Source organism: Giraffa tippelskirchi, chromosome 1 (genome assembly GCF_054371585.1).
Source record: "Giraffa tippelskirchi isolate mGirTip1 chromosome 1, T2T-mGirTip1v1.2.pri, whole genome shotgun sequence".
Classification (NCBI taxonomy): domain Eukaryota; kingdom Metazoa; phylum Chordata; class Mammalia; order Artiodactyla; family Giraffidae; genus Giraffa; species Giraffa tippelskirchi.
Genome location: NC_137275.1, coordinates 149,969,301 through 149,986,428, shown reverse-complemented (window position 1 = coordinate 149,986,428; position 17,128 = coordinate 149,969,301). Strand labels below are relative to the sequence as shown.

At 39.6% G+C, this 17,128-nt stretch overlaps 1 long non-coding RNA gene across 1 annotated transcript in view; it reads right to left on the bottom strand.

The window, feature by feature from the left end:
- Positions 1-17,128, bottom strand: part of LOC145538360 (uncharacterized) — a 342,784-nt gene that overhangs the window by 273,155 nt on the left and 52,501 nt on the right. Inside the window, exons 3-4 of the long non-coding RNA XR_014076799.1 lie at positions 5,895-6,099; positions 3,981-4,265 (exon numbers count right to left, since the gene is read on the bottom strand). This is a non-coding gene — a long non-coding RNA (uncharacterized LOC145538360). The remainder of the gene's footprint in view (positions 1-3,980; positions 4,266-5,894; positions 6,100-17,128) is intronic.

Below are 17,128 nucleotides of genomic sequence, written 5' to 3'. Positions count from 1 at the left end.
CACTGTTTTTAAGGGCTTGCATACATTAACCGAAGTATCACTTATCACAGCCCTATGAGTTAGGCATCATTATTATCCCTATTTTATATCTGAGAAACACTGAGGCATGGGGAGACAAAGAAATTTGCCAGAAAAAAAGTTTGCCAGAGGTCCCACAGCTTTGTGTGATAGAGGTGAAACGGGAACCCAGACAGACTGACTTATGACTTCTCTTTTCTTAATTACAATTCCACATTACCACATAGTTGGCATTCAGAATTTGTTAAATTGGCTTGCCCATTTGGCAAGCCAAGCTCCTGTCATCTGGCTCTGTACTTGATGTGGAATAGAGAATAGCAAAAAAGACACAGAGAACCCACAATAGGTTTGTCGTTTAGTTCTTAGGTCTCTGAATTCGTAACATCCTTCTAGTTTTTTATCCCTGAAAAGGGATTCTTCTTATCCTCCCAGCACAGTTCAACTGTTAACCACCTCTGTGTGATATTCATTAACTACATCACAGATCTGCCCCCGGATTTATGCCTCTGGAGAGTTTTGTTAAATGAGTACCCTACTTATGTCTGAGCTTCATCACAGCTTGCAGCATTAGTAGTAAATAAAATGGAGAAACAGTGGTGGGATACTGATTTGTACAGCATTCATTTTCTGATTAAAAAAAAAAGTATACTTAATCAGGAACTCATTCTAGTGCCCTAAAACTCTAAGAAGTGATATTGGACCACACTTGGACAAATTTGAACAAGCAATTGCTGAAGATACAAAAATGATTTCACTTTACCTATATTCAGCAGCAGCTGCAAAAATTCAGTTTGATTATAATTTTATGGCAGCATTTCTAAGTCTAGAATTCTGAACAAGCATAGGAGTAGTACTTGCCAAGTACTTGTAGTAATTCTTTCTTTGCAAATAGTTTATAATATTTTTAAAAGCTGAAAGTGTATGAAACCTGCCCACCAAAAAAAAATGGATTATGGTTGTAAACACAAACACATATGCCCTCACACAGATTCAATTTTGCCTTCAGTAGCAGGGAGTTTATATGCTTGAGACAGATTTGTGGATCAAGAGAGTCCCAAATTAAAAATGTCTGATCAAGAGGAACTCATGGTCACAGAGTTTCATAGACCAATGCTGGGCAAAATTTAATACACAAATGAGTTGACTCAGCACATGAGCATTAGGGTCTGAGATTCCTCGTTTCTAACAAGCTCCCACATTAGATCACTCTTACAGATCCATACGCCACACACTGATTAGCAAGGTTGAGACAATCTCTTAAACATCAATTCGAGACTTCTGTTAAGTTTGGAGAAGAGGTTAGTTTGAAATTGAGCTCTAGGCTGAGTACCTCTAGTCTAAACTACCATAAGCATTCATGGAAAAGACATTCATTTGCTTTAGATTAGGCTTGCTAAAAGCACCAAAAACATGATTCGTTGCTTTATGAGAAACCTCAACACCTCTGCCCAGAAGCGGCCTTCAGAATAATCTGCGTGTATGGCCAACATAGTCCTCCAAAAGCATTTGGATTTGCTTGAATGCTTGAGTTCAGGTAACAGTGGGTTTCTGCCATAAAAAAGGATTTTTCAAGCAAGTTCGTGGCAGCTACCACCATTCTTCATATGAAGTCTTTAATGAACCACAAATCAATAAAAGAAATCAAAAGGAACACGGCAAGGATGTTCTGTCTCACCACTCCTATAAAACACTACACCCAAAGTCAGAGCTAACTCAGTAAGGAAATAAACTGACAATACCAAATGCTGGTGAAAATACGGAACTCTCAATGCTGGTGAAGATACAAAATGGTATATCTTTTTTTTAAACCACCTTCATTTCATCACCTACCACCCACTCCCCTCTATCTTAACCACCAATCTGTTTATGAATTTGGTAGGGGTTTTTTTGATGATATTCACTTTTCAAATACTGCTAAAAATTGCAGGGCACAGTCAACAGAAGCTTAAAGCGGTAAAATAAAGGAAAGAAAGAAACAGAGGAGAGGAAAACCTTTGGAAGACAGCTGGGAAGTTTATTACAAAACCAAGAATACTATTACTCTATGGTCTAGCAATTGTGCTCCTTTGTGTTTACCCAAAGGAGTTGAAACTTATGTCCACAGGAAACCTTAGACATGGATGTTTATACTGGGTTTATTCATAAGTGCCCAAATTTGGAGGCAACCAAGCTGTCCTTCATAGACTGGGTAAACTATGGTACATCCAGACAACACAATGGAAAAGTATTTAGTGCTAAAAAGAAAAAAAAAATGAGCTAACAACTCATGAAAAGATGCAGAGGAACCTTAAATTCATATTAAAAGTGAAAGTGGCCAATCTGAAAGATGATATATGGTATAATTCCAACTAATATATGACATTATATAAAAAGCAAAAATACAGACACAATAAAAGGATCAATGGTTTCCAGGGATTGGGTGGCAGGGGTTGAATAGGCAGAGCACAGTGGATTTTTAGGGTGGAGAAGCTTCTCTTTATGATACTATAATGGTGGATTCAGGCCATTATGTATCTGTTCAAACCCATAAAATGCGCAACACCAAGAGTGAACCTTAATGTAAACTATGGAGTTTAGATGATTATGATGTGTCAGTATAGGTTCATCAGCTGTAATAAATGGACCACACGGGGCAGGGGGTGAAGTTGATAATGGGAGAGTCTATATATGTTGGGGGGCAGGGGGTACATGGAAAACCTCTATACCTTCTCTTTGATTTTTCTGTGAGCCTAAAACTGCTCTAAAAAATAAAATTTTCCAATTAATAAATTAGAAAATAAAACCACTTTCCTTGTGGGTTGAGAGAATGTGGGAGACAGGGAAAATCAGAGTCCTAAGTTTCTCAAAACACCTCCCCATCCAACCATACTGGTACTTCTGGAGTGCCTCTTAAAAATTTCTCTCTAGTTCATTCGGAATGCACCCTGAAAAACATTGCAAAATTAGTGGGAAAGAATGATTTGGATCTGGGTTCCTACCAGGTCACTTCAATAGATAGGTTCTGCAGGTTTGGCCCAGATGACGATGCATTCACTTCAGGGATTTAAGAGTTAAAACACTCCAGCGTTGAGAAGTCCTTCCCACTCCAAGATTTACATCTGCTGCTCTAAAAGTCTACGATTCCATTCTTTTCCAGCTTAATTAGTGCTGGTTTAAATACAGCATTAAACATTTTGATATTTGTCCACCCTTCCATCTCCCAAGATAAAGAAGCTGTTTTGTTAGAGGACTCTCACCAGACAGAAGTCACTCGTAATGAGTCTGATAATTATATTCGTGCTGCTGAGAACCCAGACTTTGCCCATTGTCTTCTCCACTTTCAATTTGAGTGTGTGGTTTCTGCGTGGTTTTTTTGAGACAATATTAACTTTTCACTTAACTGCTGGACAATACAAGGAGCAAACAACGGCAGCTAAAAGTCATGAAACAAAGAAAAGTAGAGAAAAAGAGCAAGGAAATTCTCTGCTGCTAAGGGATTTTTTTTAAGGGAGGGACACAAAGATTTTATATTTCATGGCAGAGAGCATTACAACGACATAGCCACACACAATGAAAACCTTGTGTTTTATTAAAATGAAAACGCTCGCTCACGGCCTCCATTACTCATTTCCGGATAGAATGGCAAAACTTCAAGTCTGAAAAGACTCAAGTAACTATAATCAAACTTTCCCTGGTAGCAGCTGATAACACTGCACTTTCCAGAAATCCATTCTGTAGATTGTGCAGCTCAGTTCTTTTCAGAACTGTTAGAGGCTGAATTCCACACAAAAAGGGTAGCAGCTCAGAAAGCCAGAGGACCCTTCATGCTATGAGAGACTTGCCCACCATCTTATGGCTTAATCTGGTGGGAGACACAGTGGTTGAGAAAACAGGCAGCTACCATCCCACGAAGGTCAGCATTGCAATACATCCGTCCTCCCACTCAGGATAAAAGGGACCAAGCCACCCCAAAGCCTACTCACCCCGCTCAGCGTCTCCGTCACCCAGAAGGCCGGCTTTCAGAGATCGAGGTAGACCTCAGGTAGCAAACCAGCAAACTTCCTGCCAGTTTCTCATTTGAGCTAGAGAACAGGCACCTGGCCTTCATTAATGTCGTTGCTGTAGTTAATGCGTTGCAGGTGTGAAAGTGTGTGGCTGAAATCTGACAAAACACCTGTCTTTTGTGGCACCATTAGATCCTCCTAGTGTGGGACACGACCCCCTCGGGTGTGCTTTCCCCTGCCTTGAAAGCCACAGTAAGCATTGTCCTGTAATTACAAAATCAGAGTCATCATTGCTGGGAAGAATTCCTTAACAAATTATACCTAATTAGTCTGAAATTACCTTTAATTCATGGTGAAACCATAGGCTTAACTGTGTTCTATAACACCTTCCTTTTTATCTTTATGCAAATATGATTATACACTATCAAACTGGCACCACCAGGCACAAAAAACAGCTGCAGCTACTTCTTTGGTTACTAAATGGGAACTGGACGGATGCCATTGATTATGTTTTCTGGAATGCTGCATCAAAAAATAATAATAATATCAGCTAGTTCCTTCCCTGTGAACTTCAGTCTTCTCTCCCGCCCACGGGCTGCTAATTGAAAGCTGTGAGATTGATCTCCCTTGCCCAGCCCTCCCCCCACCTCCTCACCACATTTTCTGCAGACACGTGTGCATCTCGCTGCCGCCCAATTTTTTCGAATGTCATTAAGTGTCAAAACATGTCTCATTTTATTTCTGATCATAACATCTTATTATATGGCTTCTTCAGTTCCCATTATTCCCATCTCAGAGATTCACACACCTTTTGATTCAATGCTCTTGGGTTTGTGTACTTTGACTTCAGAAGTTATTTGCATATGTGGCATTGATCTAAGAGCTTTACTTGTACTCCCTTTTTTAATCTTTGCTGCAAACCTAGGAACTAGGACTCCTATTATCATCCCCATTTTGCAGATGAGAAAATTGAGGCTTAAAGCGCTTATGTATCTTGCATGAGGTCCAACAGCCAGAAGAGCCAAAACTCAGATTCTCACCCAAGCTACCTGCCTCTAGTTTGCCCTTATCCACTATAATATGCATTCCCAATAATGTCCATGGTCTCGCACTGATCCTCATCATTTCCAGTTCTCTTATAACAAATCTAGACACAGTATTGTAGGAATATTTTTCCAGTTAGTTGGCATATAAAGGTATAAAGTACCATTCTCATCAGAGGAAAAGATCATGGCTAGCATCTCACTTGGTACCAAAAAATTTGTCTACTCATTGTATTTCTTCCTCCACCTCCCATGAAAGCATTATCAGAACCAAAGTCATGTTTCCTGTTTCTGTTAAAATTAAACAATGTTGGATGTTATCATTGGCATATAAATAATGGAGAGCATTACAATGATGTAGCCCATGTGTGTACATGCATATATGTACATATGTGTGTATATATATATATATATGTGTGTGTCTGTGTGTGTGTGTGCACGTGTGAAATGAAGTGAAAGTTGGCTCAGTCATGTCTGACTCTTTGTGACCCATGGACTGTAGCCTGCCAAGCTCCTCTGTCCATGGAATTCTCCAGGCCAGAATACTGGAGTGGGTGGCCATTCCCTTCTCCAAGGGATCTTCCCAACCCAGGGATTGAACCCCGGTCTCCCTCATTGCAGGTGGATTCTTTACCAACTAAGCTGCCAGAGAAGCCCAAGAATACTGGAACGGGTAGCCTATCCCTTCTCCAGGGGATCTTCCTGACCCTACTAGCTGAGCTATCAGGGAAGCCCATATATATAGGCACACACACACACACACACACACACTATACACACACACACATATATATGTGTGTGTGTGTGTATATATATATATATATATATGTATATATTAATTGAATCATACTTGAGTAACTTTAGCTGTAGTATGAAGAGTTTTTTGAGATACTTTCTCAGAGTCTAATTCTTCAGAAAGCAATTCCTCCTCCATTCTCTGGATAAATTCCTTGGAAAGTCAGCATTGGCTTTCAAACAGTCATTCCCATCCTACAATGACAGCCCATATTATTCCTGAATTTAAACGAACCCCAGGTTCTCTGAAGACTGTTAGCCTAAAAAAAGAAACGCAGATCACATCTAGGTTACTTTCTAACAAGCTATGCTTTTGTAACTAAAAAAGAGATTAATTTCTTGAACAATTTCAGGCATGGTATGCAAAGCCAAACACATATCAGGTGCGGACATTGTACCAGGCACCTCCATAGGAGGTCTTGACATTCCCCTGGAATGCAGTGGTGAACTGGTTAAAAAAATAATTACAACAGGACTAGCAGTAAGGTTTTGGCTGAATACTACTTTTGTTCAGTATCAATCAATTAAAATAAAAGCATTTTCTTGATGGTTGCTCATAACAGATATCCAGACCCATCTGTGGCTGTTTTATTTATGGCATTGCTGTTCTTCGCCAATAGCAAATTGGCTAAAAATCAGATTTTAGGATCTTAATCAGAATCCAAACATTGTCTTCTTACTTAATGCCTCCATTCAAGTTCATGTTACTGCCGTGCAGAAAATGGAATCTTCTTTTTGGAGACCGACACTTACTCCTGCACCATGGTAATCTACACAGCCGGCCCACAGCTGCAGGATGAGCTGTATTTCTTTACAGTATTTTTATTAGGCTGATTCCCACAAGTTAAGAACATTGTAATTGGAGACACTTCAGGGTCACATTAGTCTGAGCCCAATAAAATGAGTGGAGGAAACTAAACTCTCCTAGCTCCTTTCTATGAAGCTTAGAGTTTTCAATTCATTTCAAAGCAGAGGATGTCCCTTTCCATATCTTTCAAGTTTTGTAAACACTGCAAATGCTACTGGCTTCCTTTTAATCAGTAAGGGCTACAAGCTTATGTTTATTATTCCTAATTATTAGATCCTCCATAAGAGAACATTATTACTGACAATTTAGTAATGATGCAACCTGGCATCCCTGGTGGCTCAGACAGTAAAGAATCTGCCTGCAATGTGGGAGACCTGGGTTCAGTCCCTGGGTCGGGAAGATCCCCTGGAGAAGGGGATGGCAACCCACTCCAGTATTCTTGCCTGGACAATTCCATGGACAGAGGAGCCTGGCAAGCTACAGTCCATGGGGTAGCAAAGAGTTGGACACGACTGAGTGACTAACACTTAACAGTGACACAACCTGATTGGTCAGTGGTATAATCCCCTCCTCCATTCTTCCCACTCTTAATGATTATGTTCATCTAGAACCTTCATACTTTGGTGTACTATGTTTTTCCCCCAAATGATTTTCTGTGACACTAGGTAGCAATTTGGAATTCCTATAACCATGGCTGGGTCTACTTGATGCCAAAACATCCGGTTGGGAAAAGGGGAAAATTTAGTCCAACAACTGGATGTTTGAACTGCACTAGGTCAAACATCTGGATGTTCCCAAATATTTTTTTTCCAACATTTGGAAACATCCACAGATTTTTCCCTCATGTAGACAAAACATCCAGATGATTAACTGAAAGCTTCCGTTTTCATCTGAATATTTGGCCACTAAATGTTCTTTGAGTCCTCTAGGTAAGAATAGCCATCTAGCTGTTTTACAGGCCATTTTTACACCAAAATAAGGGAAAGAAACACTACCCAATTCTCCAAGGCAAATATTAATTATTTTTCAATAGTTTTTCAATAATTTCACCACTCAAAAGCAAATTATCTCCAGAATTAAAACCCTGCATTAAAAAAAAAAAAAAACTTCACAGCCCAGTATATCATAAAGTCTAGGAAGAAGAGTCCAAGTGTTGACCTCAAAGAAGCAAGTTTCTTATCCAGTTTTCACAACTTATAAAAGTATTTTGGGGCTTCCCAGGTGGTTCACTGGTAAAGAATATGCCTGCCAGTGCAGGAGATGTAAGAGACGCGGATTTGGTCCCTGAGTCAGGAAGATCTCCTGGAAAAGGAAATGGCAACTCATTCCAGTATTCTTGCCTGAAAATCCCGTGGAGAGACAAGCTCGGCAGTCTATAGTCCATAGGGTTGCAAAAGAGTCAGACATGACTTAGTGACTAAACAACAACAAAAATATTTTTGATACCATTAAAAGTCATTTACGAGGCTCCCATCTTTGTATTCCTTTCCTAGCAATGCTCTTTTGGCCATCACCAATTGCCTTGTATCCAGAAACTGACAAAGCTAGTCTAGAAGATGGATACAGTAAAATGTTTATTATCATTCTGGATAGATGAAGTTAATTCAACATTGCACCAATATGTAAACTAAAGAAAATGCAATTTAAAAAAAAAAGCAGCTCTGGAAGTTGGTAATCACCCTAAAATATGTTAGCTCTTCCTAAAATTGTGTATAAACATCTACGTAACTATGCATCAGGTGGTGAAGAGAAAGAGTACCTAGAGATTTAATCTGTCAAGTATTGTTTTTCAATGAGTACCTTCTCCTTAATGGGCATATTTTGAATACTCTCTCAAATTATTTGTGAGTTGAGAGAACAGATGCCACTGATTGTACAGAGCTTATTCCCAGTTTTGGCTGTATTGAAAAGTAAAACGAAAAAAATTCAAACATATCAAAGACACTTTTTATGTAATCACCCACAGCATCCATTCCCTCTTAGCCAGCCATGGTTAAGTAGATCGCATGAGGCTGTTATCCATTCAGGCTTGTGAAGGACAAGGAGTATAGCTTAAGGAATCAGAGGCATTTCTTGGAACCAGATGGTGGGAAATAAAACTGGGTCCCACAAGGGGTGAGAACTAGGACCTGCAAAGCACAGAGGCCCAAGGGAGCCACGCTTCTCCTCCCTGTTTTCCTGAGATCATGTGGTCTTTCATCTCTCTGACCTCTGTATCCTTCTTCAATTCATCTCATCTCTCTGTGCTTTGGTTTCTTCATAGATAAAATGAGAAAAATGGTAGTAGCATCTACCTCAAGGGTTCAACGTGCCTATGAATGACTTGATTCACAGTGGGTGCTTACTTACAAGAATACCTGTCACATGATGAACACACAATAAATGGCATACATTGTTTTTGTTGTCAATTATTCTTTTTGCAGACCAACTCGCCTGCTTGCTCAGTGCTAATGACTGCTGAATAGCTGCACTCCAGTGACAGCTCCCAGCTTTTTCTATTTGTACGCTCCTTCTCACAGTTAACTGACTGCAAGGGTGTGTTAGTTGTTCAGTCATTTATGACTCTTTAAGACCCCATGGACTGTAGCCTGCCAAGCTCCTCTGTCCATGGGATTCTCCAGGCAAGAATACTGGAGTGGGTAGCCATTCCTTCTCCAGGGAATCTTCCCAACCCAGGGATCAAACCCAAGTCTCCCACATCACAGGCAGATTCTTTACCACCTGAGCCACCCTGGAAGCCCAACTGACTGGTTCTTCCAAATCTGAAATTCTCAGGAGAGAGGGTCTAATGAGCCCAGCTTGGGGCAAATGTGTACTTCTGGCCCCATCAGCTGTTACCTGACAAAAGATGCCAAGGTGCCCACTCACTCGCTCATGAGTGACCTGGGCAAACTCCTAAGGAAAGGAAAGTGGAGCAAGGAGAAAACAGAGGACATGACTAATGGGGGTATCAAGTTTAAACATTTTCATCATCTGTCTTTATAGTTTAAAATTAGAACATACAGTTGAGCATAAAGAAAACAAATTTTTAATCTCTACTCAGAAAAAAGTAGATTTGTAATATTTTGGTATATATTTTATACATATATTTATACTTTTTACAAATGTAAAATTATACTCTGTACTTTTCAGTCATATTTTTCCACTCAATAACCTACTGTGGATATTTTTCATGTTACTAATTATTTCTCTACAATGTTTTTCTTAAAGGCAGGATAAGATTTGATTAAATAAATAAAAAATACAGTATAATACAATAGCCTGTTGAACATTTTGATTATTTCAGCTTTATAACTTACAACTGCTGCTCTAATATAGCTTCTTTGGCATAAATCATTGTATATATATCATGTTCTTTACTTTTCTTGTCAAATTTCCCCCCTCCCAACCAATGCCTCTAGTAACAGTCAATCTGATCTCTTTTTCTATGTGCTTGATTCTGTTTATTTTTGGAAGCATAATTAACCTACAACATTGTGTTAGTTCCTGTTATACAACATAGTGATTTTATAATTCTATACACTGCAAAATGATCACCAGGATAAGTCTAGCTACCATCTGCACTCTTCATTTCAAATTAAACAAGAAATAAATATACACAAGGTCATTTTATTTTCTATTTTTCTTTTTATTGTATTATCTAGGGGTTTGTCTATTTCAGATGGGGAAATAGTGGAAACAGTGGCTGACTTTATTTTTTGGGGCTCCAAAATTACAGCAGATCGTGACTGCAGCCATGAAATTAAAAGACGCTTACTCCTTGGAAGGAAAGTTATGACCAACCTAGACAGCAAATTAAAAAGCAGAGACAATACTTTGTCAACAAAGGTCCTTCTAGTCGAGGCTATGGTTTTTCCAGTAGTCATGTATGGATGTGAGAGTTGTACTATAAAGAAAGCTGAGCACTGAAGAATTGATGCTTTTGAACTGTGGTGCTGGAAAAGACTCTTGAGAGTCCCTTGGATTGCAAGGAGATCCAACCAGTCCATCCTAAAGGAGATCAGTCCTGGGTGTTCATTGGAAGGACTGATGTTGAAGCTGAAACTCCAATCCTTTGGCCACCTGATGTGAAGAGCTGACTCATTGGAAAAGACCCTGATGTTGGGAAAGATTGAAGGCAGGAGAAGGGGACGACAGAGGAGGAGATGGTTAGATGGCATCACCAACTCAATGGACATGAGTTTGGGTAAACTCTGGGAGTTGATAACGGACAGGGAGGCCTGGTGTGCTGCGGTTCATGGGGTCACAAAGAGTCGGACACAACTGAGTGACTGAACTGAACTGAACTGATTCATTTCTTAGTTAGGAAACTTTGTGTATGTGTAATTTATGCCTTGTGAGTGAGTCTTTGTATATCCAGTAAAGTGTTTCTGTTACTTTTGTATGTGAATAAAACCTAGCTATGGCATAGAAATCTTCTGTTACAACCTTTTCTCCCCTTTAAAACTCTTAGAAAATCACTTCATAATCTTATGGTGCTTCTTACTACAGAAGAAAAATCTGAGGCTGGATGTCTTGAATTTTTTTTTTCTTATGTAGATGACAAATCTTGTCTTTCTAGATGCATATTAGATTGTTCTTTGTTTTGTTTTATTTTTTATCTTGAAGTTTAAGACTTTTATCAGAATATATTTATTTGTTGAGCTATTTTCATTAATATTTCCTTGAATTTGTTGAGTTCATACAGTTTGCAAAATCAGAGCTGTATTCACTAGCCCAGCCAAGTGTTACTTAGTTTTTTTAATTATTTCTTCCTTTCTACTCATTCTGACATCCCCTTCAGTAACACTTACTCCCTATAAGTGGGATCTCAGCAATATACCCTTCAAATTACTTACCTCATCTCTAATTCTCTTATTTCTTGGTCATTATCTCAGAATCCTGGAAGATTTTTATCTAGCAGAGCATATATCTAGCATCCATTCCCTTCTCAAGGGATTTTCCTGACCCAGGGATTGAACCCAGATCTCCTGTTGCAGGCAGATTCTTTGCTGGCTGAGCCACCAGGGAAGCCCACTATATATTTAATAATTTTGATTAAATTTACAGTGGTGTTATTTATACTCTTATTGCTTTTTTTAATGCTGTTCTTAAATGTTTACTTTAGCTATTTTTTTCTTGTAACTCATTTCAAATTTCTGCTCATCTCTCAAACCAGTTCCAGTTTCAAATCTATTGTATTATTATCTCATCATGCAGATTTTATTTTACTGAACCCATGTTTTACTAATAGATGCAAGATCAAAAAATAGTTTATATAATGTATTCCCTTTCCTTTAATAATCTCTAAAATATGCTTTTCTGTATAAATAGTATGACCCTAGCTGTGTGTACGGTGAATTCAAAAAGCTGAAACCTAAGACTGCGGGAAAAGAACAAAATGAACTAACAAGATAATTTTGTACTCCTCAACCCTAGAGAGTCTCATAAATTGATAATTCCAGGTATTTCAAAAAGCAGAATTGTAAGGTAAAATTAAAAACAGAATAAATACTGAAAATCTCAGCCACAGTTGTGCTCTAACACTCCATATATTCAGCCAGAAAACTTATCCTACCATAAAGGATGCTCCTAGAGGAGATTATGTCCCTGGAGAGAGAAAATCAGCCAGAATCCAGATCCTGAGCCCTCAGGCATAGCTGAAGGTGAACATGAGGTACCATACTGAAAGTGGGGTTGAGGATCCGAGCAAACAATACATGTTAAGCTATGAAACCTCCAATATCCAGGCAAGAAACTGGGGGCTTCCTCACAGAAATGATTCCCCCCAAAACAGCTTCATATAGTGACACTTGGAGGCCACCAGCCTACAGGTCTCCTCATTTCAAATGTGAATATATGGCTGAAGTTCACAACACATCTGAGAAAAGCCTCTAACAGGAAAGATCCACCAAAATAAATAAATAAAATATACTGGGAGGAAATAAAGACAATGCAGCAAGCAGGAAAAGATTTTCAAATTTAAAAAGCAGTATTATTAGTCTCATTGAGATCAGACGGACCACAGTCTTGTCTACCTCAATGAAACTAAGCCACGCCATGTGGGGCCACCCAAGACGGATGGGTCATGGTGGAGAGGTCTGACAGAATGTGGTCCACTGGAGAAGGGCATGGCAAACCACTTCAGTATTCTTGCCTGAGAACCCCATGAACAGTATGAGAAGGCAAAAAGATAGGACACTGAAAGGTGAACTCCCCAGGTGAGTAGGTGCCCAATATGCTAATGGAGATCAGTGGAGAAATAACTCCAGAAAGAATGATGGGATGGAGCCAAAGCAAAAACGATACCCAACTGTGGATGTGACTGGTGATAGACGCAAAGTCCGATGCTGTAAAGAGCAATATTGCATAGGAACCTGGCATGTTAGGTCCATGAATCAAGGCAAATTGGAAGTGGTCAAACAGGAGATGGCAAGAGTGAACGTTGACATTCTAGGAATCAGCGAACTAAGAAGGACTGGAATGGGTGAATTTAACTCAGATGATCATTATATCTGCTACTGTGGGCAAGAATCCCTTAGAAGAAATGGAGTAGCCATCATGGTCAACAAAAGAGTCCAAAATGCAGTACTTGGATGCAATCTCAAAAATGATAGAATGATCTCTGTTCATTTCCAAGGCAAACCATTCAATATCACGGTAATCCAAGTCTATGCCCCGACCAGTAATGCCGAAGAAGCTGAAGTTGAATGGTTCTATGAAGACCTACAAGACCTTCTAGAACTAACACCCCAAAAAAGATGTCCTTTTCATTATAGGGGACTGGAATGCAAAACTAGGAAGTCAAGAAACACCTGGAGTAACAGGCAAGTTTGGCCTTGGAGTACAGAATGAAGCAGGGCAAAGGCTAATAGAGTTCTGCACTGGTCATAGAAAACACCTTCTTCCACCAACACAAGAGAAGACTCTACACATGGACATCACCAGATGTTCAGCACTGAAATCAAATTGACTATATTTTTTGCAGCCAAAGATGGAGAAGCTCTATACAGTCAGCAAAAACAAGACCAGGAGCAGACTGTGCCTCAGATCATGAACTGCTTATTGCCAAATTCAGACTTAAATTGAAGAAAGTAGGGAAAACCACTAGACCATTCAGGTATGACCTAGATCAAATACCTTATGAGTATACAGTGGAAGTGACAAATAGATTTAAGGGACTAGATCTGATAGACAGAGTGCCTGATGAACTATGGACAGAGGTTCGTGACATTGTACAGGAGACAGGGATCAAGAAAATCCCCATGGATAAGAAATGCAAAAAAGCAGAATGGCTGTCTGAGGAGGCCTTACAGATAGCTGGGAAGAGAAGAGAAGTGAAAAGCAAAGGAGAAAGGGAAAGATATTCCCATGTGAACGCAGAGTTCCAAAGAATAGCAAGGAGAGATAAGAAAGCCTTCCTCAGCGATCAGTGCAAAGAAATAGAGGAAAACAATAGAATGGGAAAGACTAGAGATCTCTTCAAGAAAATTAGAGATACCAAAGGAACATTTCATGCAAAGATAGGCTCGATAAAGCACAGAAATGGTATGGACATGACAGAGGCAGAAGATATTAAGAAGAGGTGGCAAGAATACACAGAAGAACTGTACAAAAAAGATCTTCACAACCCAGATAATCACGATGGTGTGATCATTCACCTAGAGCCAGACATCCTGGAAAGTGAAGTCAAGTGGGCCTTAGAAAGCATCACTACGAACAAAGCTAGTGGAGGTGATGGAATTCCAGTTGAGCTATTTCAAATCCTCAAAGGTGATGCTGTGAAAGTGCTGCACGTGATATGCCAGCAAATCTGGAAAACTCAGCAGTGGCCACAGGACTGGAAGAGGTCAGTCTTCGTTCCAATCCCAAAGAAAGGCAATGCCAAAGAATGCTCAAGCTACCGCACAATTGCACTCATCTCACATGCTAGTAAAGTAATGCTCAAAATTCTCCAAGCCAGGCTTCAGCAATACGTGAACCGTGAACTTCCAGATATTCAAGCTGGTTTTAGAAAAGGCAGAGGAACCAGAGATCAAATTGCCAATATCTGCTGGATCATCGAAAAAGCAAGAGAGTTCCAGAAAAACATCTATTTCTGCTTTATTGACTATGCCAAAGCCTTTGACTGTGTGGATCACAATAAACTGTGGAAAATTCTGAAAGAGATGGGAATACCAGACCATCTGACCTGTCTCTTGAGAAACCTGTATGCAGGTCAGGAAGCAACAGTTAGAACTGGACATGGAACAACAGACTGGTTCCAAATAGGAAAAGGAGTCCATCAAGGCTGTATATTGTCACCCTGCTCTTTTAACTTATATGCAGAGTACATCATGAGAAACGTTGGGCTGGAAGAAACACAAGCTGGAATCAAGATTGCCGGGAGAAATATCAATAACCTCAGATATGCGGATGACACCACCCTTATGGCAGAAAGTGAAGAAGAACTAAAGAGCCTCTTGATGAAGGTGAAGGAGGAGAGTGAAAAAGTTGGCTTAAAGCTCAACATTCAGAAAACTAAGATCATGGCATCTGGTCCCATCACTTCATGGGAAATAGATGGGGAAACAGTGGAAACAGTGTCAGACTTTACTTTTTTGGGCTCCAGAATCACTGCTGATGGTGACTGCAGCCATGAAATTAAAAGACGCTTACTACTTGGAAGGAAGGTTATGGCCAACCTAGATAGCATATTTAAAAGCAGAGACATTACTTTGCCAACAAAAGTCCGTCTAGTCAAGGCTATGGTTTTTCCAGTGGTCATGTATGGATGTGAGAGTTGGACGGTGAAGAAAGCTGAGTGCCGAAGAATTGATGCTTTTGAACTGTGGTGTTGGAGAAGACTCTTGAGAGTCCCTTGGACTGCAAGGAGATCCAATCAATCCATCCTAAAGGAGATCAATCCTGGGTTTTCATTGGAAGGACTGATGTTGAAGCTGAAACTCCAATACTTTGGCCACCTCATGCGAAGGGTTGACTCATTGGAAAAGACCCTAATGCTGGGTAGAATTGGGGGAGGGAGGAGACGGGGACGACAGAGGATGAGATGGTTGGATGGCATCACCGACTCAATGGACATGGGTTTGGGTAGACTCCGAGAGTTGGTGATGGACAGAGAGGCCTGGCGTGCTGCAATTCATGGGGTCGCAAAGAGTCGGACACGACTGAGCGACTGAACTGAACTGATTATTAGTCTCTAATCAGAGAAGATTTCTGCATCATGAAATAAGAACACGTTGCCATTTAGAAGGTAACTTTCAGAGAACAATTAACTTAAAATTAAAAAAAAAAAAAGGTGGGGGGGGCGAGGGAGATAATGAGATAGCTGAGGAAATCTCCAGAAAGTAAAGCAAGCACATGAGAAAATATGAGAAAAAGGAAGAAAAAAAATTAATACAATCAGACAAGGGATCCCAGAGGTCCAACATCAAAATAATAGGAATTTCAGAAAGAGAAAAATTTTAACTTATAAAGAGTGAGTAATTATCAAAGAAACAATACAATAAAATGTTCCCTCTTTAAAGAAAATGAGTTTCTAGATTATGAACGTCCAAGTGTCCTATAAAGAATAGACCCATGATGTGAAATATCTTTGTGAAATTCAAGACACCAGGAAGAAAGAGAAGAGCCAAAAGGTCCCACCCAAAAATAACAGGTCGCTTTAGAAGAATGGCAAGTGAGAATGGCATCTGACTTATCAACATCAGGAGATAAATAATAAAGGAGCAAGGTCTGAGCACACACACACTAGGTCTTCCAAATTCTGTCAGCAATTATTTCCAATTCAGAACCTTCATTCCAGCCAAATTATAAATCATTTGTTGAAGCCAAATAAAGACAGTTTCAGACTCTCTTGGCCTCAAAAAAAATGCTCTCTCTTGCTCTTTGCAAGAAGTCATTTGTGGATGTGCTCCATCAAAACACAGACATAAACCATGAAAGATAGAAATGGAAATTAGGAAACTGGAAGTCCCATACAGTTGGAAACTATGGGAAATTGAGAAAAATGGTAGAGGGAGAGCCCAGGATGACAACTGTACAAGGAATCTAGATGGGGACAGGAGAATGGAGTGACCAGAAGACCTGTGCCAAAACTGTTTGCCTAAAATAAGGAGATTTACTTTTTATTTGGAGAATTTAGTGATGGATTAGTCATAGACACATAGCTACTAAGCAAACAAACAAAAAGAAGGTAATTATTACCTGTAGCTGAAACAAAAAGTTGTACAAGAAAGAAAATGATACAAATGATACAAAAGTGGCTCCAATGTGAACATTATTTACATACTCAGAATAGTGTGACTACTGGTTAATAAAGCCCTGCTATGACTGCAGTGAGAGATGTGGGGGGAAGAACTTATATCCAACAATAGGAAATAATATCTAAACCTTAAAAATGAACAGCATAATGTGGTGGTTACATTTGGAAGCAGCTAGTAAGAGTTATAGGAGCTTGCCTTAGAGGAATGAGAATTGGCAATGAGGAAAGGAGAGGGGAA